At 42.8% G+C, this 26,592-nt stretch overlaps 1 non-coding gene across 1 annotated transcript; it reads right to left on the bottom strand.

The window, feature by feature from the left end:
- Positions 1 to 9,860: 9,860 nt before the first annotated feature.
- On the bottom strand, positions 9,861 to 9,932 carry Trnav-gac. The gene has a single exon. It is a non-coding gene; the product is annotated as a tRNA-Val (tRNA).
- Positions 9,933 to 26,592: the final 16,660 nt, after the last annotated feature.

The raw sequence follows: 26,592 nt of genomic DNA, 5'->3' as shown, positions 1-26,592 counted from the left end.
CTCATGGGTACTATAAGAATGAGAAAACTAGCAAATAATAAGGGAAAGATGCGTGTTGTTTTTTGTTCCACTCACAATCTCACATATCTTTATGGCTAGAGTGCCGTGTTGAACCTGAGGTGAGCCAAGTGGTGGACTGATGGAGCCAAAGATAGTGCTCAGCGGCGTGGAGATCCGATAGCTGACATAAAAGCGCTTGATGCACACATACCAAGTAGCCGTCAGTATCCTGCACTCTGGTCATTGCTTGATTTACTGCGGATTCGTGTTGGCAAAAGTGTCGTTACTGGTGTGAAGTCAGATCCAGGCATGAAACTTTAGATATCAGAAGAGTGTTCCTGTTAGTATTGGATTTGCCTTCCAGCTTGTTGTGCGTGAGCTTCAAGACCAGGAATCAAGCTAGAAGTGCGCAGTAATAAACAATCGGCCCTCTCACTGAAATATAAGCATTGTCACTGTCACTGTCACCTTCGTCATCGGCTTCACTGTCTCTTTTGTAGCTTTGAGTTGAGTTGTTGGTCGTGAGTGTAACCTTTGCCCTTATGTGTCCCTCCCCACTGTCTATGAGTTATGCTTTCCTCTCATACGAATCAAAATCTATGTATTGTTATCTTTATTTTCTTGCTAATGAGTTATTATACCTAATGAGCCTGTCACATCTAGCCAAACAGCAAACCAAACTGTCAGCCAGGTAACACACATCACCTGGTCATTTACGCGTCTTGCCAGGCAGGATGTGATTGGTTAGATGTGTAGGTCTATCAACCCACGAAGCTCAGTTATTATTATTTCCAGACTCTAATGATGTTGAAGTGGAAGGAAAATGGTTATCTTCATCCTTTTTTTTTTATTATCCTTTTTTTTCATGTCCATCATTTGTACCTCATTGTTTTCTCATTTCCTTGAACTGCTGATCATCTATTGTTCTTGTCTCCTCCTCCTCCTCCTCCTCCTCCTCCTCCTCCTCCTCCTCCTCCCTTGACCAACGCTAACAGACGTATATAAATGGAAACTGAATCAAGTCCCAAGAGACACTCGCTTCCCAGCCACGGAGGAAGCATGAGGCAGCGCGTGCATGCATTCCTTGAGCAAAGGTGGTGGAACGCTTACCTCTATCCTGCTGCATATCGTGTGGCTTAATGCACGTCGAGTGGTTCACACGTTAGATGTTCTTATACGTACGTACATCCCCGCGATGGTCTTGTGTGAGATGTAGTGTACTGTGTAGGCTGAATGTGGTGGGGTGTGCTCTTGTGGTGTTGAGAGGTTGAGGTGTGTACTGTAATGCGTCCTGCTCCTACTGAGATTTATGGTTTCGTCTTTGTGGTAGCTATTGTTTTTTTGTGGGTGGTGTTGGTGGTGGTAGTCGTGGTGGTAATGGAGGTGGTCTTCATTTGATTCTTCTTTTTCATTAGTTTTTTTTTCCTTCCAGTCTTCTGTCTTCTTCTTCTTCTTCTTCTTCTTCTTCTTCTTCTTCTTCTTCTTCTTCTTCTTCTTCTTCTTCTTCTTCTTCTTCTTCTTCTTCTTCTTCTTCTTCTTCTTCTTCTTCTTCTTCTTCTTCTTCTTCTTCTTCTTCTTCTTCTTCTTCTTCTTCTTCTTCTTCTTCTTCTTCTTCTTCTTCTTCTTCTTCTTCTTCTTCTTCTTCTTCTTCTTCTTCTTCTTCTTCTTCTTCTTCTTCTTCTTCTTCTTCTTCTTCTTCTTCTTCTTCTTCTTCTTCTTCTTCTTCTTCTTCTTCTTCTTCTTCTTCTTCTTCTTCTTCTTCTTCTTCTTCTTCTTCTTCTTCTTCTTCTTCTTCTTCTTCTTCTTCTTCTTCTTCTTCTTCTTCTTCTTCTTTCTTCTTCTTCTTCTTCTTCTTCTTCTTCTTCTTCTTCTTCTTCTTCTTCTTCTTCTTCTTCTTCTTCTTCTTCTTCTTCTTCTTCTTCTTCTTCTTCTTCTTCTTCTTCTTCTTCTTCTTCTTCTTCTTCTTCTTCTTCTTCTTCTTCTTCTTCTTCTTCTTCTTCCTTGCTTCCCTGGAATATTTCCGGTATTCTCACTTGTCAGGAGAGTGAAGGGAGGAAAGCTGCTTACTGGTGTCAAAGGTTACATTCGCTTTTGAAGAGGTCTGTCCTTGTGAAGTCGTTGCTTTTGCTGGCTTGCGCTCGGACTGTTGCAACGGAAAGTTATACCTTAGTAGTACACTGCGTATCATTCAACTATCTTTTATGATTTAATATTTCCTATGTCAATAGCTGGTTCTGTCCATTTCAATTGATATGTAGACAAAAAAGCTAACAAGGATCTTTAGTAGCATATAAAATTGTAATATAGTAAGGGAGGCTGCAAGAAACATATATACCTATTTCTACTTATCGTCATTCATGAATTTGTCTAACTTTCTTTCTAAATTTTCTAGTGACTTACTAATATTATCTTGAACATTATTTTGTAACCAACCAATCAATCAATCAGCCACTGAGTTCGTCAGCCAGCTATCCAGACACTTAGAAAGTAAACCAGTTATGTAACTAAATGCTAAACCAGCACATCAAACAGTTATTACCATCTAACCACTTTGCCATCTAGTTCCTGCCTTTCTCTGCCTCCTTTATCGAATTTCTCATCTCTTTAAAACTAGCCTGCGTGTGGTCAGTCGAAAGTGAAAGGTCAAAATAAACAAGTAGTGTTTGTATCGGACTAGTACTCCCGTGTCTAAAACAGCCTGGTCGTGGTTACCCGCCAGAGTAACGAGCCTCTTTGTGAGTTATCTCGGAATGAACCCCAACATGTGGGCGTTCATGTTTGCTCACCTCTACCCATACCTGCTGCGTTTGAAGGTTGAGTTAGAAGCTGTGTACGCGTGCGTGATGCTTGAGAAACCTTAATTAATTAGTGGTGTGTGTGTGTGTGTGTGTGTGTGTGTGTGTGTGTGTGTGTGTGTGTGTGTGTGTGTGTGTGTGTGTGTAATTCACTGTTTGATCTGCTGCAGTCTCTGACGAGACAGCCAGACGTTACCCTACGGAACGAGCTCAGAGCTCATTATTTCCGATCTTCGGATAGGCCTGAGACCAGGCACACACCACACACCGGCACAACAAGGTCACAACTCCTCGATTTACATCCCGTACCTACTCACTGCTAGGTGAACAGGGTCTACACGTGAAAGGAGACACACCCAAATATCTCCACCCGACCGGGGAATCGAACCCCAGTCCTCTGGCTTGTGAAGCCAGCGCTCTAACCACTGAGCTACCGGGCCGTGTGTGTGTGTGTGTGTGTGTGTGTGTGTGTGTGTGTGTGTGTGTGTGTGTGTGTGTGTGGGTGGGTGGGTGGGTGGGTGTGTGTGTGTGTGTGTACACCTGCGACCTTCAATAGTTGGTGAAAAAGCACCGTGAAATTGAACCACTTCACTCAACAGTTTGAAGATTAAGGTCTTCTATAACATACAATAAACACCACCAAGACGACTAATTTCCAAGATGTTTCTCCTTTCATGTGAAATATTTCCTTAACTAAACAAAATATCAAGACATACCAGACTTGAATCAAGGTGAAAGACAAAGAGGAAAGAAAAAAAATGTGTACCGTAAATGTTCCTGCAGCAGAGGCGGGAAGTGGTAAGGCTGACGAAAAACACATAGCGGGCAGTGCACCACGCGGGAAATAGAGGAGAGGACACATTATGCGTGCTATGTGCGATTACACGTACCTCGCCTGACGCATGACAGCAGCTCCCCAAACACCGGAAGGGAGCATTCACCAGCCAGTTCGCAGGAAGGAAAGAGAGATATTTGCGCCGTTATTGGCAGTTTAGTGATGAAAAGGCTACTATTGCCGCCACACACGCTCTCCAAGTCACGCTCCCAACCTAGGAAATGGAGTAACAACGCGGAAAAACTGTTTGGTTCACCTGCTGTCGCTATTCGTGAGAGCCAGCAGATGGTGCGCCGAGAGAGGGCCGCTGGTGATATGCCGCTAGTTAATTTTAAAAAGGGGAATGGAAAACTTATATGATGTCCCCCATAAAGCGAGTGAGGAGTTTTTTAGATCTTGAGTGGCTTCTGTTGTGATGAGGCGAGGACAGGGCAGCTCTCCCTTGCGGGTCTTCCTTTAATTGTGATGTCAACATACCGCACATTGCCACCACAGACGGCCTGGTGTATTGCTTTCAGAATGGCACCATTGTCTTGTGACCGTGTGGAGTTCAGAGACGAAATTATTTAATGAACAATACCTAGCAGGGTTTTTTTTTTCTTTTTAATCTATTTTTCGAACGTCATTTTGAGTGATTTTTTTTTCCTTTCCCTCCTCGCTTCCTTTTATTCGAGTATCTTTAGCTTCGTTCGTTTGTGTAAGGACAAATGGTGGTGTAGATGGTAAAAGTCTGTGTTGTTTATGATTCGAAATTGCGTTTGTCGTTATACGGGATAAAGTAACATTCGCGTAAGGTTTCTATTTTTCTGTGTTTTTTTTTTTTTCATGTGACATTTGTTCGTATCAGTCTTCATACTCTGAAGTACAATTGCCTTACACACACACACACACACACACACACACACACACACACACACACACACACACACACACACACACACACACACCACACCACACCACACCATACCATACTACACCATACCATACCATACCATACCATACCATACCACACCACACCACCATCACGTTCTCTCTCTCTCTCTCTCTCTCTCTCTCTCTCTCTCTCTCTCTCTCTCTCTCTCTCTCTCTCTCTCTCTCTCTCTCTCTCTCTCTCTCTCTCTCTCTCTCTCTCTCTCTCTCTCTCTCTCTCTCTCTCTCTCTCTCTCTCTCTCTCTCTCTCTCTCTCTCTCTCTCTCTCTCTCTCTCTCTCTCTCTCCTTGTCAAGGGCGATACTCCGAGGTAGTCAATGAAATCACAGGACAGTAATTGGAATTCGTGTAAGGTACATTCAGCTTTCCACCTTATCTCTCTCTCTCTCTCTCTCTCTCTCTCTCTCTCTCTCTCTCTCTCTCTCTCTCTCTCTCTCTCTCTCTCTCTCTCTCTCTCTCTCTCTCTCTCTCTCTCTCTCTCTCTCTCTCTCTCTCTCTCTCTCTCTCTCTCTCTCTCTCTCTCTCTCTCTCTCTCTCTCTCTCTCTCTCTCTCTCTCTCTCTCTCTCTCTCTCTCTCTCTCTCTCTCTCTCTCTCTCTCTCTCTCTCTCTCTCTCTCTCTCTCTCTCTCTCTCTCTCTCTCTCTCTCTCTCGTTGCTACTCATCACTTACTTGAAAGATGCATTTAAAAGGTGATTTTTTTTTTTTATGTTCGTATAAATGAGTTTCCTTTGTTACAGGAGGCGCGAGGAAAAAATGTGGCATGGAGGAAAGCCGTGACAGTCTTGAAGGTAAGGTTAAATGTAGTTTTAGCAGAGATAGGAAGCCATGAAGACCGTGCCACTTTAATTGTGACATTTTGATATTCACTTCTGCTCGTTCGATTCTTCCGCTAACAAAGAGGGATATTCTGTGTTTACCTTATGACTTTCCTCTCATTCTCTTCCTGAAATGCAGGAAGGACGTTATTTATTGTATATCTGCTTAACCTCTTCAATACCGAGACGCATTTTTACGATGATGAGATGTATGATTGGACACTTTATTTGCATTAGGAAGGGTCTATGGAGGTCAAAAGATTAATAGCCAGAGTCTTTCCTCTTTTAATTCCCTCATAAGTTTCTGCAGCCTTATAAATTCACCAACTACTAACCAGAATTAATATGAAAACGCGGCACAGTGCTGATGAAGTTAACCTGCATCGTTGTCATCTATTTATTGTTATCTATTTATTTGTTATTCATATCGTTGTAGATTCTTCTGACAAACCAATTGTATTAATAATGAACGTTTTCTCATTTCTCCTGCTGCCCCTCCTTCACCTGGCTTCAAGTAATCTTATCTGACTCTAAACTAAGCAGATTGCACTTTAGCTAATATTCTTGATATTCATATTGCTTCAGAGCCTCCAGACGAACCATCAGTAGTTAACAATGAAAATTTTTGTGGCTACTCGTCTTCCTCTGCCCCCATTCTCCTCCTCCTCCTCCTCCTCCTCCTCCTCCTCCTCCTCCTCCTCCTCCTCCTCCTCCTCCTCCTCCTCCTGTTCCTTTTATACCTTGCCTGAAGTAATTTTATATAACCTAACCAGACCAAAGGTTACTTAACATAATATAACCTTACTTGTCTTGTTCACCTAAAAAGCATTATATGATTATCTTCTTTCGCTTTTCATCCCGGAGTGAGTTTCAAATTCGTGTAACCTGAAACTAGGAAAAAGATGCATTTGAAAGCTGTTTTTATGTTCGTATAAATTTGTATTGACTAAATGTTTTCCTTTGTTGCAGGAGGCGCGAGGAAGAAATGTGGCATGGAGGAAAGCCGTGACAGTCTTGACAGTAAGATTAAGTGTAGTTTTAGCAGAGATAGGAAGCCATGAAGACCGTGCCACTTTAATTGTGACATTTTGATATTCACTTCTGCTCGTTCAATTCTTCCGTTAACAAAGAGGGATATTCTGTGTTTACCTTATGACTTTCCTCTCATTCTATTCCTTCAATCTCTCTCTCTCTCTCTCTCTCTCTCTCTCTCTCTCTCTCTCTCTCTCTCTCTCTCTCTCTCTCTCTCTCTCTCTCTCTCTCTCTCTCTCTCTCTCTCTCTCTCTCTCTCTCTCTCTCTCTCTCTCTCTCTCTCTCTCTCTCTCTCTCGATTTCTCTTCCATATACATTTCTCTTTTCAGGTTTCCTCTTTCCTCTTCCTCAGGTTTCATCTTTAGTAAACATTCACTTATCCACGAAATTGTGCAGCAGGTAACAGAACTGTAAGTGTTTTTAGTAGTGTTTGTATATATATATATATATATATATATATATATATATATATATATATATATATATATATATATATATATATATATATATATATATATATATATATATATATATATATATATATATATATATATATATATATATATATATATATATATATATATATATATATTTATAACAGTATGACTTTTACTAAATCAGGTCGTGTAACATCTTCACGTCATGGAGAGAATGGTGAGGTGGTGATGTTAAGCGTATTGATCAAGGTTTTGGATTTAACTTTTGTATTTCTAGTAGTTCCCAGTCATTACTTTTCATGTCTTTTTTTTTTTGCGGTCTCTTAGTCATCAGTAGTGGCCAGTGGACGGCTCACAGCCCTGCCAGGTATCGTAATAACATCTTTTATTAGAACAATACAACGCTGGGGTAATGATGCACCACGACGATTGAATAATGCCGTTCGCTGCGCTGCCGGGGGACATGATACTGAATGACTGTTTTTGTAAGTAAATTGATATCACATTAGGATGCAATGACTGTGTACGGTGGTTGTGAAGAAAGACAATGTATGTTGATTATTTTAGGGCGATTGACAATGGTCCGTTTATAAATGATTGGACGAGTATTAGGGATCCTGCGTGGCTGAATCATCTGTGTAACTTAAGCATTGTAGTGTGACCATGAATACCATACAAACAGTAATTCTTCCCCGAAAAATATAACGTTTCTCATATAAAACGTTTATTTGTAACATTCCCGCCATGGAATTCTCTTTTTGTGTGTGAGAATTACCCTTTTTGTACAGGTGTACTTAACTCATGTCAGGTGTGGGATTACTCCCTCAACGCACCAGCTGTGTCCCCGGGAAAGTGGAATGTAGCTGTCGGGGCCGAATACGGACAGGTATGTGGATGAGAGGTGACAATGGGCAGGTGTGTAGGTGAAAGGTGATAATTGACAGGTGTGTAGGTGAGATGTGATAATCAGCAGGTGTGTTGATGAGATGTGATAAGGGGCAAATGTGTAGGTGAGAGGTGACGATTGACAGGTATGTAAATGAGAGGTGACAATGGGAAGGCGTGTGGGTAACAAGTGAGGTTTTGCAGGTGTGCGAGTGAGAGGTGACATGTGAGAGCTGTGTGTGTGTGTGTGTGTGTGTGTGTGTGTGTGTGTGTGTGTGTGTGTGTGTGTGTGTGTGTGTGTGTGTGTGTGTGTGTGAGAGAGAGAGAGAGAGAGAGAGAGAGAGAGAGAGAGAGAGAGAGAGAGAGAGAGAGAGAGAAAGGGGGGGAAGAGGGGGGTGACGCTGTACAAGTGTTTCAATAAGAAGTGAGTCTGATTTATATTATAAAACACTTCTTCGCTGCACTTTTACTCTCAAAAGCCTTCGTTGATACTCTGTTTGAGATTAATCCGGTTCTTAAGGATATGTCTTTATAGTTCATGTGCCAAATTAACAAGATTTCCACATTTCTAGCATGAGAAAGACTCTTAAGAACCTGTTAATCATCCCTATAGCATTTGAAAATAGTCATGATGAGAGAGCAAGGCGCCTCAAAGTAGGAGCATCCGTCTGACGCTGGCATCTCCCTCGCAGCGTGGTTCAGCTATCACATTATCGAAAACGCGATCTCATACGTGGTTGCAGTAGATATAAAATGCGTGTCAAAACCTGCAAGCGTTTAAATGTCACTCATATAAGGTAGAATTATTGAAGTATTGATGTCATAGCTCTGTTAATGGTTTGTTGTTGTTACACATGTATCTTCTTTAGGTCTGTTATCTATTGAGGTTCTGTGACGTATCATGCAGGTTAGTATCAATTATGTAGCTAGCTAGCATTATTGATGACGTGTCTTCATGAGTACCCGTTCATATATCATGCGTGGGTGTTATTTCTCCTGAGTGCGCCTTGTAATTGTATTGCTTTCACATTACCTGCTTTAGACTGTCATTTTCTTAACATTTATGGTGGTCTTTATTTATTGCTAATGATGCGGCAAAGAAAAGGTGCTGGTGTTATTATCCCGCTTTCTTTTAATTCATTTTCTTTTCTTTCAGTTGAACTTTTTGCATGTTAACCTCTTTACTTCTTCCATGAAAAGAGGCGAATAAGTATCTGATTCACGAATAAAATAAGAGCTTTGAAAAAAGTATACCACTGATTCTCTTTCCTTTTCCTATGTTTTCCCTTCGCTTCCTTCATTTTCTATTCCCCCGTCCCCTTGTGTAGTCTTCTTTGCTTCCTCCCTCCCTCCCTCCCTCCCTCCTCTCCCTTCCCTTCCCTTCCCTTCGCATTCACTTTAATTTCATTCCCTTTACGTTTCTTTCCGTCCTTTCATTACCCGCGTTGTACAAAAGTCTCCCTCAGCGGCTGCGTTTCCCTCTGGACAGTGAGACCTTCTCTTCGCTGCTCTGATGGGAACCAAGGTGAAAAAAAATTTCTCCATCCTCCCCAAACCCTCAGAGAGCCACGTTTGACTTGTAGAAAATGCGTTCAAGCTTAAGTGTCACAACGAAAAAAAAAATAGTATAGATTGAAAAATGCAATTAGTTAAGTTCGGTTGGATTAGGTTAGGTTAGGCTAGGTTAAGTTAGATTGTGTTAGGTTAGGTTGGGTTAGGTGACATGTGTTGGTCCCTTGCATTGTGGTAACTTAAAGGGAAAATCGCGTGAAGAACACCGCTATATACACTTGCCTCCCTTTGTCGCCAGTGTTTTGGAGTTGGTGAATTCCTGCGCTGCCTGAATAAAATGCGTATAGCGCCCACCTCATGTGTAAAGGCGTTGTAAGTGTCTGGTATTTAATTGCAGTTGAGAGAAAGCTGCAAATGAACAAGGAATAAATAACTTTTTTTTATAACATACCATCACGCTCACACTTTATTGCATGTTTCGCCCTTCTGATTTCAAGAGAGAGAGAGAGAGAGAGTGTGTGTGTGTGTGTGTGTGTGTGTGTGTGTGTGTGTGTTTGTCCCGTACCTATTTACTGCTAGGTGAACAGGGGCCACACATTAAGAGGCTTGCCCATTTGCCACGCCGCCCCGAGACTCGAACCCGGCCCTCTCGATTGTCAGTCGAGCGTGCTAACCACTACACTACGCGGTGTGTGTGTGTGTGTGTGTGTGTGTGTGTGTGTGTGTGTGTGTGTGTGTGTGTGTGTGTGTGTGCGTGCGAGAGAGAGAGAGAGAGAGAGAGAGAGAGAGAGAGAGTGTATATGTGTTGCGTGCAGCTAGAAAGACCATCACAGAGAAATGAGCTAACATGTACTGTGGGCGGCAGCGCGTTACCCAACAGTACCTGTCGCTTCACACAAAGACTTGCTCATGGGATACACTAGAATGATTAATATTACACCGGGTGGTATCGTGTCGCTTCTTTCCTGATGCTGCAATGAAACGTTCATGAAATCCCTGGAATTTTTAATGTGAATGTATAAACCCTCAACCTTTGTCCTTACTATCATATTTTTCTATGGATTAACAATAATGTTGATATAATGTAAGTGGCAGTATAGCCAGTGTTGGTACTAATGGCTGTATTGCCAGTAATTTTAAAGAAAGCATAATTAATTAAAGGTTTTCGAACTTCGGTGTGTATATCTCACATATATTGATTCATTATGTATTGTGTTGCGCTGAATTAGCTTTGTAATACTTTCTAAACTACAAATGATATTATTCTACTGAAAAAAAAAATCTATACTATTGTGTGTGTGTGTGTGTGTGTGTGTGTGTGTGTGTGTGTGTGTGTGTGTGTGTGTTTAGCGACGCCAAACAGCGTTCCCAGTGTTTGCAGGGCAGCCTTATGTACGCACAACAAAACATTTTACCTAAAGTTATGTCGCGGTGATTTGTGGCGGTGTGGCGCGGCGGTGGTGAGTGCCGCGTGAGTGATGGCTGGAGAGGGAGATGGTGCAGGAACGTCATAATGTCCACCACGTTAAGTGCACCACGATGTAGTAGTGGAGTGTTTCGTGTAGGTGGTGACGATCTCCGCGTCATGAGGAGAACGAGGGGTGGGTGGTGGACGGCTGGCGGGAGTTTGATATTCAACCAACCCACATTCCGTATTAATGATAAAGTCGATACGGCTTCGAGCACCACGTCCACCTGCGACCTGTCTCTAATTCCTGCCGGAGATGCGACTGAAGTAGAGGTTAATACTTCCATTCCAGGTGTATTCTTAGTCCCACCTGACGTTTGAATAAAGACTTGCGAGGAGAAAATACGTGTGCAACACCTCGAAAACTTGTAACCTAATCACACGGCACTCAGGTAATAAAAAAAATTAATAACAATATAAACATACCACTCCCCTTTCTCGCTCCTTATCGTTTTTCTTGTTACGATAATAATGTCGCACAAAGGCGCAACACCTTCCATATCCCAAGCACCTTCTAATCAGCCAGCGGGATCTGCCAATTTGTCGTGGGCGCACCTCATACATCTCTCTCGGAGCAAACATTAGCTTGAGCCTGTGCGGGGAGGGCATAACCGCGCGCCTGAGTGGCCAGTATATCATGCATCAGGGAATCGATGGTGTGTGGCGGTGCATGGTGCTGATATCGACGACACCCGCCACAGTTCACCACCACCACCACCATCACCACCACTAATGCCACTGTCGCCACCACCACCTCCTCCATCATCACACCGCTTCCGTCACCGCCACCGCCACCACCAGTCCTCATCATCACCGCCACTTAGGCTCTTATAGACTAATCGCAGCGTGGTTAGTAACGGAAGTGGTTAGAGCGGTGGTGGTGGTGGTGGTGGCGTTGGTGGTGGTGTTGAAGGTTCAGTGATTGTATGGCGTTGCAGTGACTGTGCGAGTAGTGATTTATAGCTGCTGTAGCCGGTGATGATGGTCATGGTGGTGGTGGTGGTGGTGGTGGTAGTAGTGGTGGTTCACTTTGAAGGCATCTGTCACTTATATTTACAGCTTTCAACACATTTTCACCGCCACCACTACCACCACCACCACCACCATATCATAGATGCATCACTAGTCATCCTGCCTTTTCCTTCTCTGCCGCCAGTATGTCCCCACTCTTACAATGGACACCTGAGATACACTAGTCGACCAACTACCGCCCCTCAACTTACAAACCCACCACCTCACCATCATCCACTTGCCCATCTAACTGCTTATCTTTTTATCAACTTGTATTCTATTTCTTTTTTGCACGTGAAGTTGTATATTTGTGCCCTACATCACTGTTCCTCTTCCCTCCGATCCCCTTCCCTCTCTCTCAGCCCCTTCTCCCTCCTCTTCTCCATCCCTCCACTACCTACCTGTCTGCACCTGCTCAATACACATCCGTAGTGATCCACTCAGCATTCATATTCACTGGAAGCTCTCAACCCGGGCAGGATGGTTTCACTTTATGCATCTCGTAAAAAGAATATATATTTTTCTCTTTTTTCTTATGATCGACGAGTTGAGCAGGTTAGGTACCTCGCACAGTAAAACATACAACGCACACACTCACACATGCACTCAGGGGTACACACACACACACACACACACACACACACACACACACACACACACACACACACACACACACACACACACACACACACACACACACACACACACACACACACACACACTTTTTAAACCAACATCTCCAACTAAGCAAACAGTCTGATTTACACACACACACACACACACACACACACACACACACACACACACACACACACACACACACACACACACACACACACACACACACACACACACACACACACACACACACACACACACACACACACACACACACACACACACACACACACACACACACACACACACACACACACACACACACACACACACACACACACACACACACACACACACACACACACACACACACACACACACACACACACACACACACACACACACACACACACACACACACACACACACACACACACACACACACACACACACACACACACACACACACACACACACACACACACACACACACACACACACACCACTCGTTTTCCACCTACTCTAAACATTATGGAAACTTTTTTTTTTAACACGAGCCTTATGGTCCTGTACTGAGAACGCAAACCTGCAGAGTCGCTGGTGAGCAATGTGTATGTGAGTAGCAAGGTGGCCGCCCCTCCGAGGACACCCACGTGATGGAGGGGGAACTGTGGGAAAACCGTCAAGCTGTGTGCAACCCCTTCTGTGTGTGTGTGTGTGTGTGTGTGTGTGTGTGTTTAGAGAGAAAAGTTCCGTTCTTATTTCAATTCATCTTTACTGTTGAAAACTGTGAGCCATTAAGTGTCACTCATTAGGAAGAAATATTAAAGTTTTATCTTAACTAATTGATATGCCCTAACACTTTCACTGCTGGACAAACACTTTCCTATATTTACTTATGACTTAGGTATGTGCTGAAGTCTCTTAGATATTTCTCTGACCTAGAAAAGACAAAATCAATCCTTTTCTTTTCTTTCTTTCTATGGAAACTGTTTTTTCTTAACAGTGCTCGCAATGTTAACAAAGGTAGACTATGGCAGTGAAAGGTTTAACTATTTAAGGCACAGCACGCCTCGCATAGTACTGAAGTGTATCTTAATTAACATCACGGACAAGTGTTATGTTCACTGCAGTAATCACGTTACGTCCACGTCAGTATGGTCAGAGGCAACACTCCCACCGCCCTCACACGCGAGGACGTAGGTACTTTTGTGGACAGGTCAGACACAAAATCGAAGTTAAGTGGGGAATGAAGGGAAGGAGAGTTCTAATGACATGTCCAGGATTTTCCGTCAGGCTTAGAATCTGGAATGTCTGTGCTCTTATAGGTAGGCCTAGGCAAGCCAAATATTTTTTTGTTTATTCTGTCCGATCTAAACTGCTTCTAGGAAAAGCTAGAGGCTTGGACTCAGTTCACTACACACCTTGGAATAAGCGTATTAAGGATTGATTTTGATATAACGAACCCAAACCAAGTTTCATTCTGTAGTAGTCACGCTAACTACTGCTGTGTACATCAGCGCTGCTCGTGTATGTACCTTGGGACAGGCGAATGGGCGGGAACCTCCATACACATGTGATTGTAATGTATGACCACAACACATACATCAAATCAGTGATGTCGACGTATCAAAAACCTCAATAGCCTTAGTCTATCCATCGATACTCAAGACAATAGTTTTCAGGGCGGTATCGTGTCGGGTCTAACACTATTGCGTCCCAGATCGCAGTGATATCCAAGCTGTCGTATAGATCTCAGGGAACGTGAAGGGTGTTATTAAGGACGCCTCCAGCAGGTTCTTCGGGCGGGTGAGAAGGGTTCTTGAGGGAAGAAGAGGCCAGAGGAGTCCTCGAGAGTGGTGGCAGAGTGGTGTAGGGTGTAGTGGCGTCAGCAGTAAGTCTCCAGTGAGTGAGATATTGTCCGTGGCGAAATGATGTGACAGATGACAATGGAACAGAAAGAATGAGACAAATGATGGGAGAGATTAGAATTGCAGCGCATAAATCTTTCTTTGGCCACACCCATTTCATGCGATAAGAGGTATTTATCAACCCGTGTGTAGTATTTTCCTGTGATTTCAGGCTATAAAAAAAAAAAGAAGAGCGCGAGAAACCTGAATACCAAACGTGATTGTGGGAAGAAGAAAGTTACACGAAGAGCGTGATTTTCTCGCCTGAAACCAACGGCATCAGGAAAGCGATTTGGGCCTTAATTGGCATTTATTGATTGTCTGAGCGGGTTTTCAAGGGTGCTCATGGCTGGATTCCAGCCACCCGAGCACACGCCAACGCCCGCACCTCGCCTCGCTCGCCTCAGCCATGACGCTCGAGGTATTGAAAAACAAGTCCACCACCACTTACTTCTGTCTCTAATCAATACGCTCAACACGAACCCAGCCGCTGATTTAGGGCGTAGGTCGCTCGTCCCCGGAATACCAACGCGTGGCGGAGGAGGCGTTGCAGGCAGGTGGGGCGCCGAGACGCTTTTGGCATTGCAACTACTGGAGAAAATGTGCGTTTTGACTTACGTGCCATTAATCCCCTTGACGTCTTAGTCTTAGGAGAGTGCTATGGATGCAACGTTAAGATTTTCTCACTTGTGGACTGCCTCATCACCACAGCACGCCCTAATGCTTGCACTGCGATACGGAAGCTTTCTCTAACCTTTTCCACTTGTTTCTGTCTGTCACCTCCCCGTTTTGTATTCTAGCTTACTCAAACAAAACTTTATTAAATCCTCCATTTAAAAAAAGCTAACTATCTTTAGGTGGCCTGAACCAGATATACAACCGACAGAGATGAGTGGAAAAAGTATCATATCAAACACTCCACCCCTCGGTATCCGATACACGTGTACATGTTTAACAGCAGGCACGTAATGGCGATTAAGTCAACCATAATAAACACGAGAGGACCTACAGCTCATATGAGGAGCCATCAGGCAGGGCTGGATGTGCCGCTGCGTGAGAGGGGCGTCCAATGACCTTGGGCCTATTAGTAAAGCTGTGCCCGCGAGGTCCACTTTCAGCCCCCCTGCTATTAGCTGCGCCACGCCACGCCCTTAGACGTATTATAAGTTAACTTTTCTTTCTTTTTCCAAGGATTTTTCCCTTATTTTATTATTTTGCTGCCAATTATAAACTTTTTGAACGTTTTTCTAGGTATATATATTTTCTTTATGGTTCAATGGTTACTTTTCTTAAGCGAGGCACTTACCAAGGGCAACACAAAGGAAAAAGAAGTGTTAAATGAGAATATAATATGGTGGGAAGTAATTTTCATTAGACTTCAATTTTTTTTATAAGTTGGATGTTTGATATTTCGTTTGTCGTCACAAAGGAGATGTGATTATCATTAGTGTTGGTAATAAGTTACTGATTCTTTCTATTGCCCCTTTTAGTGCTAGGAAGAAATAATCACATTCTGTTACCATAGTAATGTAAATCCCTCTTAATATTTTGACATGAATTTCTGTTCTTTAATTTTCGCTCATTTCTCTTTCAAAGTTCTTTGCACAAATAGTTCGTTCCAGTTTAGTATGAGCGGTTTCCTCGCTTGGCGCTGGTTCTCATGGTGGGCGACGTGGCGGTGGCGGTGGTTTATGTGGTTTTAAAGATTTATACACAGTACCTCGGGCGTTAAATATTTCTTCTCCAGTGTTCTCTTCCTACGCTAACTCATCTTTTATTCCCAAGATGTATTGTCAGTATGTCTTCATATTCTCTAGCAAGTTTATGGTGTACAAAAAGTAATAAAAGAGCCTTATTATCTATTTTAACTTCATATCGACCTGCAGTGTGTGTGTGTGTGTGTGTGTGTGTGTGTGTGTGTGTGTGTGTGTGTGTGTGTGTGTGTGTGTGTGTGTGTGTGTGTGTGTGTGTGTGTGTGTGTGTGTGTGTGTGTGTGTGTGTGTGTGTGTGTGTGTGTGTGTGTGTGTGTGTGTGTGTGTGTGTGTTTGAGAGAGACGTGCGCAGATCTGTACTTAGCAATGTCTGGCTGCCACCACCAAGAGCCTTCATTGCTACCTACGTTTTTATTCACATTATAAGTTTGTGTCAATGGTATTACTGCCTCTGCTTTGCCCTACTGCTCCATCACAAGTAATGACTATTATAACGATGTAGAAGTCAAACATTTAAAGGTCGGTAGTCAAAGGAGGCATCACTTCTTGCACATGTATAAAGGTCATGTCCGAAAGCAAATCCACATGTTCCGTGCTTCTATAAACCTCAGGATGGGCGAGAGGCGCTGGTCGAGGCTCCCGCACTAGTCCACCCTGAGTTATGTGTAGCTGAGGGCCCCGCAAGCTCTGCTCCCAAGGTTTTGTCGGGACGGAGGGGAGAATGGGTCTCCCGGGCCTACTCCAGCTTCCTTTACTGAGGCTGCTGCCCTGGCCACCTCGCAAACTTCAGTGGCTCCTGCTGGCTTGTGGAGGAGGAGAAAGGAAAAAGACCGCCAGCCACTGGAAGAAAGAAGGAAAAAAATTACGAATGAGAATGGAAAGAAAGGAGAAATGGGAAAACATCACGCACGTCATGGCAAAAGAAAGACGCAACGAAGAAAGTATAGTAAAGCAAAGTATGAATAGATTCCAGAGTTATATGTGTGTGTGTGTGTGTGTGTGTGTGTGTGTGTGTGTGTGTGTGTGTGTGTGTGTGTGTGTGTGTGTGTGTGTGTGTGTGAGTGTGAAAAAATATATACAGCTGGGATGTAAGAAAATTAATGCTACTTCTACTAGTACTTACCGGAGCGGCGGAGGGGAGCGAATCAGAGCCTCACAAACCCGTCTGTGTAATACCTCTCTAATTGCCACTGGGACACATGTAGTTCTTCTCCTTCAACGATCATGGCATGGTTTATTCCTCCTTGGTATCTGGGGTTTCATACGCTAAGAATCAGAAAAGTGAGCAGTAGAGAATTGACCCCTTCAGTACTGGGACTTAGTTCTACCTTGAATTTTGGGTATGATTAGACGATTTGATTGACATTAGGAAGGGTCTATGGAGGTCACAAGATTAATGGCCAGAGTTTTCACTAGTTTAATCCTCACGTAAGTTTTTGAAGTTGTATAAAATCATTAAATAGTAACCAGAATTAATATGAAAACGCGTCATGGTACTTAAGAGGCTAAGGTGACTCTCGTACTGCGAATATCAGAACTGAGACTTTTAAACATAAATATTCTCTCGACTTACCACCATTAGCATCCACGTAAGGAGTATATATATATATATAGTCTACTTGTATATAAATTTGGGTCTACTTTTACTGGGTTTAAATGCAAATATTAACGCTTTATATATATAGCGATTACAGGATGCAGCTTTGGTAAGGTTTCGTGTGTTGTGTTGAGTCATCATAGATTCAATTAACCTGCTGTGAGTTTTAACGAGTGTCATTGCTTGGGATTCATTCATTGATAGAGAAATTTTTTACCCCTTAGTTGATATCGAAGTAAAACAAACATATAAGACACACAGACAGACAAAACTCCACCACAAATATACACGAAATCAGACAGAGAGGCAAACAGAAAGGACAACAGGCAGATAAGCAGAAGACAGACAAACAGACAGGAAAACAGAAGTAAGGTAATGGTCGAGGGGTAAGCCAGTGTTGGCTAGTGTGAGCGGTCCAACAATGCTTTTCGTGAGAGCCTGGTGAGTTCCTGGGCGGAGAGAGAAAGAGAGAGAGAGTCTGTGTGTGGTCAATTTGAAGCTTACTACCTGTCTTCCTGCCTGTCTGTCCGTCCGCCTCTCTGCACTCTCACTACTCAGCTGATTGGGTTAGCAGGGTCTGGCTCCTCCTCCGCCAGGCCAGCCAAAGAGATTAGTTGAGAAAGTAGGAGCAATTTTAAGTTGTTGATGCTTCCCGCCTTACTGGAAGAAGGATCACCATAACCTTGCCTGCTCTGTGTGTGTGTGTGTGTGTGTGTGTGTGTGTGTGTGTGTGTGTGTGCGGTGTAGTTCGTTCTTCCTTTATATTTTGTTTTCTTTTGCAGCACGTCTCTCTCTCTCTCTCTCTCTCTCTCTCTCTCTCTCTCTCTCTCTCTCTCTCTCTCTCTCTCTCTCTCTCTCTCTCTCTCTCTCTCTCTCTCTCTCTCTCTCTCTCTCTCTCTCTCTCTCTCTCTCTCTCTCTCTCTCTCACACACACACACACACACACACACACACACACACACACACACACTTACATATATACATACATACATACATACATACATGCATAATTTAGCATAAAACATGAAAGGCTTAAACAGAAAGCAAGTAGTGTGATGATTGAGTTTTTAATGAACGTGCTTTTGAAATTTTTATGACATTTATCCTTCTTGCATATTCATAAATGCATGTTTGAAGCGTACATACAATAAACAACTGGAATAGAATATAGCATTTCCAGTCAGTCTTTGTCTTTTTTTCTTTGTACACGCAGATGATCGTATTAAAGGTTGATAATTAGATTACTGTTTTTACTAACCTAAACAATAACTGCTCTGTAAGATTTTGTTTGGTAATAAAAGCGCATTAAATCAAAGTGTGGTGGTGGAGATTTTAATTACTCTCTCTCTCTCTCTCTCTCTCTCTCTCTCTCTCTCTCTCTCTCTCTCTCTCTCTCTCTCTCTCTCTCTCTCTCTCTCTCTCTCTCTCTCTCTCTCTCTCTCTCTCTCTCTCTCTCTCTCTCACAGATTTCCAGGAACTTCTTTGTTTATATTTTCCTTGTGACTATTTTTGAAGAGTGTAATTTTGCCAACCTCCTTTTTTATTCTAGATTTGCCATTATTCATCTCTCCTCCTCCATCCCTCCCACCGCTCCCCTCTTGAAGCTTTTCCGCCTTGTCTTTCCTCTTCCTCGTTACTCTCTTTGTTATCCTTTCATCTCTATTCCTTTAGTCTCTCTTCCTGTTCCTGTTATCCCTTTCTTTTTTTCCATTTACTTTGTCTTCGTTATTTCAACCTTTGTTTCTCAGTCTACCACCCTCTTGCTTTCTATTCCTTCCTCCATTCCCTCCTTCCTCCTGATCCTTTCCACCACCCATGCCTCTATCACTTCCATTATGTCATTCCTGCAGCCCTCGTTTCTTCTTTCCTCCATTTTTTTTCTTCCTTCATTCTTTCCCTCCTTCTCATCCTTTCCTCCATCTATGCCTCTGTCACTTCTATTCATATGCTATTCCTCCCTTCCCCCTCCATCCTTCCCTCCATTGCCTGCGCTCCCTCTGCCGCCCACGGTCTATCCCTCCCTCCCTCGTGATCGCTCAACGGAATAATGCCATTTTTCAAGAGTGATTGAAATCCACTGAAACAGACGAATTTTGTTCCAGGTCTTAATTAAGTTCCTAATTTAATTGGAGAACTGTTACTTGTTTAAATAAGTTTTCGGAGCAAAGAAGGGAAAGAGGAGGAGGAGGAGGAGGAGGAGGAGGAAGAGGAAGAGGAAGAGGAAGAGGAGGAATGAAGGGAGCATGATTGGGTAGTGCACGGATGGGTGAATCAACTGACTGGCTAATCCGCGGATGAGTGAACAAGTTGATTGGATATATTTTGGATGCGGCAGGTGGAGTGCGTGTTTGACTGCTACGTAGATTACTGGCGGGTTAATGCGGGTGATATGTGCGGCTGAGTCCTGATTGCCTGATTTTTATGGTGATATCCAAGGTTCAAAAGACACTGGGAGAAAAGAGAGAGAAAGAGAGTCGGAAAAAGTCGGGAGTGAAAATTGCAGTAATGAACGATATGAACGGACTCGCCGAGGCAATGCTATTTACAGACGGACAGAGGAAAAGATGCATTTTTAACAAGCAAAAGTGCATTTTTAGTTTCTCTTTCTCTCTCGTTCTATACGTCCTCTCCTCCTGGCTGACTGGCACACAAGTTTCTTTTTACTCTCTCTCTCTCTCTCTCTCTCTCTCTCTCTCTCTCTCTCTCTCTCTCTCTCTCTCTCTCTCTCTCTCTCTCTCTCTCTCTCTCTCTCTCTCTCTCTCTCTCTCTCTCTCTCTCTCTCTCTCTCTCTCTCTCTCTCTTGTTTGTCTCCGGTCTCGGTTGTTTGTTAGTGTATTTGTTTAACTTTCTCCTTTTCTTTGTCGGTTTTTGTTTCCTTGAGAGTGCGAAAAGTGATCCCCGCCGCTCCTTGTTCTTTGTTTTTCTCTCTTACTCGTTCTCACCATCGTGTTCGTGCTCTACTTCTTGCTTCTCCTGATGCATGAGTAACACTTTCGTAATATACGCTGCACAATGTTTTACGGTGAATATTTTTTTTTTTTTTACGTAGGGAAGAGGGCCAGCCAAGGGCAAAAAAAAAGAAAGTTAGAAAAAGGCCCACTTGAGAGCTGGCTCTCCAAAGACTTCAAAAAGTGCCAAAACCGTCAGCCAGAATTAGGGGAGCAAATGCCTCGATACCTCCCTCTTAAAAGAAGGCAAGTTGTAGGAATTCGGAAATACAGATGCAGGGAGGGAGTTCCAGAGTTTACCAGTGAAAGGGATGAATGATTGAGCGTACTGGTTAACTCTTGCATTAGAGAGTTGGACAGAATAGGGATGAGAGGAAGAAGAAAGCCTTGTGCAGCGTGGCCGCAGGAGGAGGGAGGCATGCAGTTAGCAAAATCAGTAGAACAGTTACCATGAAAATAGCGATAAAATATAGAAAGGGATGCAACATTTCGGCGGTGAGAAAGAGACTGAAGACAGTTAGTCAGAGGAGGGAGTTGATGAGACGAAGAGCTTTCGATTCCACCCTATCAAGCAAAGCTGTGTGACTGGAACCCCCAAACATGCGAAGAGTACTCCATACAGGGACGGATAAGGCCCTTATACAGAGTAAGCAGTTGGAGGGCGAGAAAAACTGTCGGAGACGCCTCAGAACACCTAACTTCATAGAAGCTGTTTTAGCAAGAGATGAGATGTGAAGTTTCCAGTTAAGATTATGAGCAAAGGACAGACCGAGGATATTCATTGTGGAAGAGGAGACAGTTGAGTGTCATTGAAGAAGAGGGATAGTTGTCTGGAAGGTTGTGTCGAGTTGATAGATGGAGGAATTGAGTTTTGAGGCATTGAAAACTACTAGATTTTCTCTGCCCCAATCGGAAATCTTAGAAAGATCGGAAGTCAGGCGTTCCGTGGCGTCCCCGCGTGATCTGTTGATTTCCTGAAGGGTTGGACGTCTCTGAAAGAACGTGGAAAGATGTAGGGTGGTATCATCAGCGTAGGAGTGGATAGGGCAAGAAGTTTGGTTAAGAAGGTCATTAATGAATAATAGAAAGAGAGTGGGTGACAGGACAGAACCCTGAGGAACACCACTATTAATAGGTTTAGGAGAAGAACAGTAGCCGTCTACCACAGCAGCAATAGAGCGGTCGGAAAGGAAACTTGAGATAAAGTTGCAGAGAGAAGGATAGAAGCCGTAGGAGGGCAGTTTTGAAATCAAAGCTTTATGCCAGACTCTATCAAAAGCTTTTGATATGTCTAACGCAACAGCAAAAGTTTCACCGAAATCTCTAAAGAGGATGACCAAGACTCAGTAAGGAAAGCCAGAAGATCACCAGTAGAGCGACCTTGACGGAAGCCATACTGGCGATCAGACAGAAGATTGTGAAGTGACAGATGTTTGAGAATCTTCCTATTCAGGATAGATTCAAAAACTTTAGACAAGCAAGAGATTAAAGCTATAGGACGGTAGTTTGAGGGGTTAGAACGGTCACCCTTTTTAGGAACAGGCTGAATGTAGGCGAACTTCCAGCAGGAAGGAAAGGTAGAAGTCGATAGACAAAGTTGGAAGAGTTTGGCCAGGCAAGGTGCAAGCACAGAAGCACAGTTTTTGAGAACAATAGGAGGGACCCCATCAGGTCCATAAGCCTTCCGAGGGTTTAGGCCAGCAAGGGCATGGAAAACATCATTACGAAGAATTTTGATTGTAGACATGAAATAGTCAGAGGGAGGAGGAGAGGAGGACAAGCCCAGAATCGTCCAAGGTGGAGTTGTGAGCAAAGGTTTGAGAAAAGAGTTCAGCTTTAGAGACAGAAGAGATGGCAGTGGTGCCATCAGGATGAAATAAAGGAGGAAAGATGAAGAAGTGAAGTTATTTGAGATGTTTTTGGCTAGATGCCAGAAGTCACGAGGAGAGTTTGAGTTTGAAAGATTTTGACATTTCCTATTTATGAAAGAGTGTTTGGCAAGTTGAAGAACAGACTTGGCATGATTCCGGGCAGAGATATAAAGTGCATGAGATTCAGGAGATGGAAGGCTCAAGTACCTTTTGTGGGCAACCTCTCTATCATGTATAGCACGAGAACAGGCTGAGTTAAACCAAGGTTTAGAAGGTTTAGGTTGAGAAAAGAATGAGGAATGTACGCCTCCATGCCAGATACTAACACCTCTGTTATGCGTTCAGCACAAAGAGATGGGTCTCTGACACGGAAGCAATAATCATTCCAGGAAAATCAGCATAATACCTCCTCAGGTCCCCCAACTGGCAGAGGCAAAACGCCAGAGGCACCTTCGCTTTGGGGATCCTGCGGAGGATTGGAAAAATAGGACAAGATACAGAAATGAGATTGTGATCGGAGGAGCCCAACGGAGATGAAAGGGTGACAGCATAAGCAGAAGGGTTAGAGGTGAGGAAGAGATCAAGAATGTTGGGCGTGTCTCCAAGACGGTCAGGAATACGAGTAGGGTGTTGCACCAGTTGCTCTAGGTCATGGAGGATAGCAAAGTTGAAGGCTAGTTCACCAGGGTGGTCAGTGAAGGAGAGGAAAGCCAAAGCTGGTGGTGAACATTGAAATCTCCAAGAATGGAAATCTCAGCGAAAGGGTAGAGGGACAGAATGTGCTCCACTTTAGAAGTTAAGTAGTCGAAGAAATTACAATAGTCAGAAGAGTTAGGGGAGAGATAAACAGCACAGATGAATTTAGTTTGAGAGTCGTAGCCAGATGGTGGAAAATTCGGAAGACTCAAGAGCGTGGGCACGAGAGCAAGTTAAGTCGTTGCGTACATAGACGCAACATCCAGCTTTGGAATGAAAATGAGAATAGAGAAAGTAGGAGGGAACAGAGAAGGGGCTATTGTCAGTTGCCTCAGATAGCTGTGTTTCGGTGAGGAAAAGAAGATGAGGTTTAGTAGAGGAGAGGTGGTGTTCCACAGATTGAAAAATATGATATACATAAGAGTCTATATCCTGTTTAGTAAATGAAAATTAACATAAAACCTGCTTCTTGGTAAGTTAAGAGATGTATTGATTGTATTGATAGCAACGCAGAACATGGCAGACTCACTAGGGATGGAAATGGTGTCTGTTAGGCGTCACCATAAGACTCCAGGGATGAAGGAGGGCGTTGCTGTGTTAGTTGACTTTAGTGAAGCAGTAACTCAATTCTACATTCTCTCTCTCTCTCTCTCTCTCTCTCTCTCTCTCTCTCTCTCTCTCTCTCTCTCTCTCTCTCTCTCTCTCTCTCTCTCTCTCTCTCTCTCTCTCTCTCTCTCTCTCTCTCTCTCTCTCTCTCTCTCTCTCTCTCTCTCTCTCTCTCTCTCTCTCTCTCTCTCTCTCTCTCTCTCTCTCTCTCTCTCTCTCATACATCTACTTGTCTTTCATCTATGTATCTAGATATTCTGTTCCTTTGTGTGTTAATGAATGTATATCTGTATGTCTGTCACTTGGAATGTTACATTATACTAGTATCACCAAATATATCACTGACAAATATATAAGTTCACACACACACACACACACACACACACACACACACACACACACACACACACACACACACACACACACACACACACACACACACACACACACACACACACACACACACACACACACACACGTTCACATTAAGACAAACAAGCACTCCCAGATACTCTTTCTCTTCTTTCTTTTTCTTCTTTGGCTCAGAGTGCACAACGGGTGTTTTAGGCCCGTTTTTTTTTTTATTTATTTTTTTTTTTTACTTTCATTCTTCCAGATAAACTTCAGCAACAAACCATTACTGCTTTCTAACTTTCCTTCTGTACTTCCTTCTTTTATTACTTTATTTTTTCGTGTATCTTATTTTTTATGCCTTTTTTTATTCTATCTCTTACTTGAAGTTTTGTTTTCTTATCCATTTCAAGAGTAATGTAAAGTTTTTTCTCCTGTTCACTATTCTCTCTCTCTCTCTCTCTCTCTCTCTCTCTCTCTCTCTCTCTCTCTCTCTCTCTCTCTCTCTCTCTCTCTCTCTCTCTCTCTCTCTCTCTCTCTCTCTCTCTCTCTCTCTCTCTCTCTCTCTCTCTCTCTCTCTCTCTCTCTCTCTCTCTCTCTCTCTCTCTCTCTCTCTCTCTCTCTCTCTCTCTCTCTCTCTCTCTCTCTCTCTCTCTCTCTCTCTCTCTCTCTCTCTCTCTCTCTCTCTCTCTCTCTCTCTCTCTCTCTCTCTCTCTCTCTCTCTCTCTCTCTCTCTCTCTCTCTCTCTCTCTCTCTCTCTCTCTCTCTCTTTGTTAGCTGAAGTTTCATTGGGAAGATAATATGAAGAACAATTATTAATGATATGTTTACGTGTAGCTGGATACCAAATTATATTCAATGCAGTTAGTGTGTGTGTGTATGTGTGTGTGTGTGTCTGTTTGCTATGTCTATATGTACTTTCAGTCTGTTAATTGTTGTTAATATTTACCTAAAACAGCGTTGCCCGATATTTTGTTAAGTTTCTCATGTTGCATTTTTTTTTCATTTAATTCTATTTCTACAAATGACCTCGAAATATGTTTTAGCTGTCTTTATTTCGTACATATATTTGCTTGGTTAGTACTTGATCATTTTTTGCAGTGAAAATACAATACGTACATCAGTTTGAAAGGTGATATATTATTTAGTGAACGATTTTCATCACCACTTGTTCTGCATCTTCCGTAATGTCGCACTAATTCATCATCATCCTCATCACTAGCATCACCATCACCATCACCATCACCAAGATCCCCAAGACTAGTTTTTGTTTCGTATCATTTTTTTTTTTTTTCATTTGTCGAGATTATTTATTTATCAGGCAATATATATTTTTCCTGCCACATTACGCGTACCTCTTATCCTGCCGTGCGCTAGCCTTGTGTCCCACGCTGCGACTCCATCACTGTGCATAAGCTGGAAGAGTTTCATCGGCGCATCATGTGCAGAGGAAACTTCGCTAATTTGAGGATAAAGATAAAGTTAACAGAGCATAATTACATAGGAAAGTAAAAGAGGCCAAAGTCACTGTACGAAGCTTACCTATCTTCTTCCACAATTATTCTCATCCATGAACTTTTTTTTTTTTTACTTATTAAACACCCTAATAATTCAACACTGAGGACCTGATTGAGTCTATTCCATTCATCTACTTTATTTGTAAACCTGCTTATTTCTATTTCTTTATCAACAATGAATCCATCTATCGGAACACACCAGTCTTAGTATTATAAGGACTCTAAAATACCTCATGTATGTCACATTAGAAACACCACACTCACGCTTTTATTAAGAAATGCCTTTCCTTCTCATTACGACAATTTTACAAGGCCACAGAGATGACTAGTCAGGTTTTTTATACAGCTTCTCATTTTAATATACTAGGAATCTCGCTAATCTATCTCCAGAATCATAAAAGTACTCTTAAAAACACGATTATCTTGAACTAGAACCTTTGGAAAGCAGTGATGGTGAGAGAGCAAAGCGGTTCAGAATATGGGCCTCAGTTGTGATGCCTTCTCCCCCATAACTGCTCCCTCTGGCGCCTCTGGGTAAGGATGACAGTTCCCCCAGGACAGCTTTCTCCCAGCCACACGCAGTATTATGGACAGTTTATCAGCTAGTGTCTCTAATACTGAACTTGCTCTCAAAATCATCACTGCTCTTTCTATCCTTAGAAAGACAGAGAGACAGACAGACAGAATAACATACAAATGGACACACAGAAAAAAAAGAGAGAAATTGAGTGAGTTTAGTTTGGAAGGCCGAAAGAAAAGACAAGAAGGAAGGAGGCCTAAAAATTAGAAATAGAAATAGGAGAAAGAAAAGGGAGGAATAAACATGGAAGTCACTGTCTCTCTCTCTCTCTCTCTCTCTCTGTCTTTCTCTTTCTCTGTCTGTCTGTCTGTCTGTCTTTCTGTCTGTCTCTCGCTCTCTCTCTCTCTCTCTTTTCACCCTCAGTCCACACGTGACCAGCCTCGGCAAACGTATCATAAAATTTGTTCGATTTGCATGTATTTCCTCTCATTATCATTTTCCTAATTGAGTTATTGGCGTGAATAAT

The sequence above is a fragment of the Portunus trituberculatus genome, chromosome 41 (genome assembly GCF_017591435.1).
Source record: "Portunus trituberculatus isolate SZX2019 chromosome 41, ASM1759143v1, whole genome shotgun sequence".
In the NCBI taxonomy this organism is placed as follows: Eukaryota; Metazoa; Arthropoda; class Malacostraca; order Decapoda; family Portunidae; genus Portunus; species Portunus trituberculatus.
Note: the sequence above shows the minus strand (reverse complement) of the source record. Positions and strands in the feature narration are given on the sequence as shown.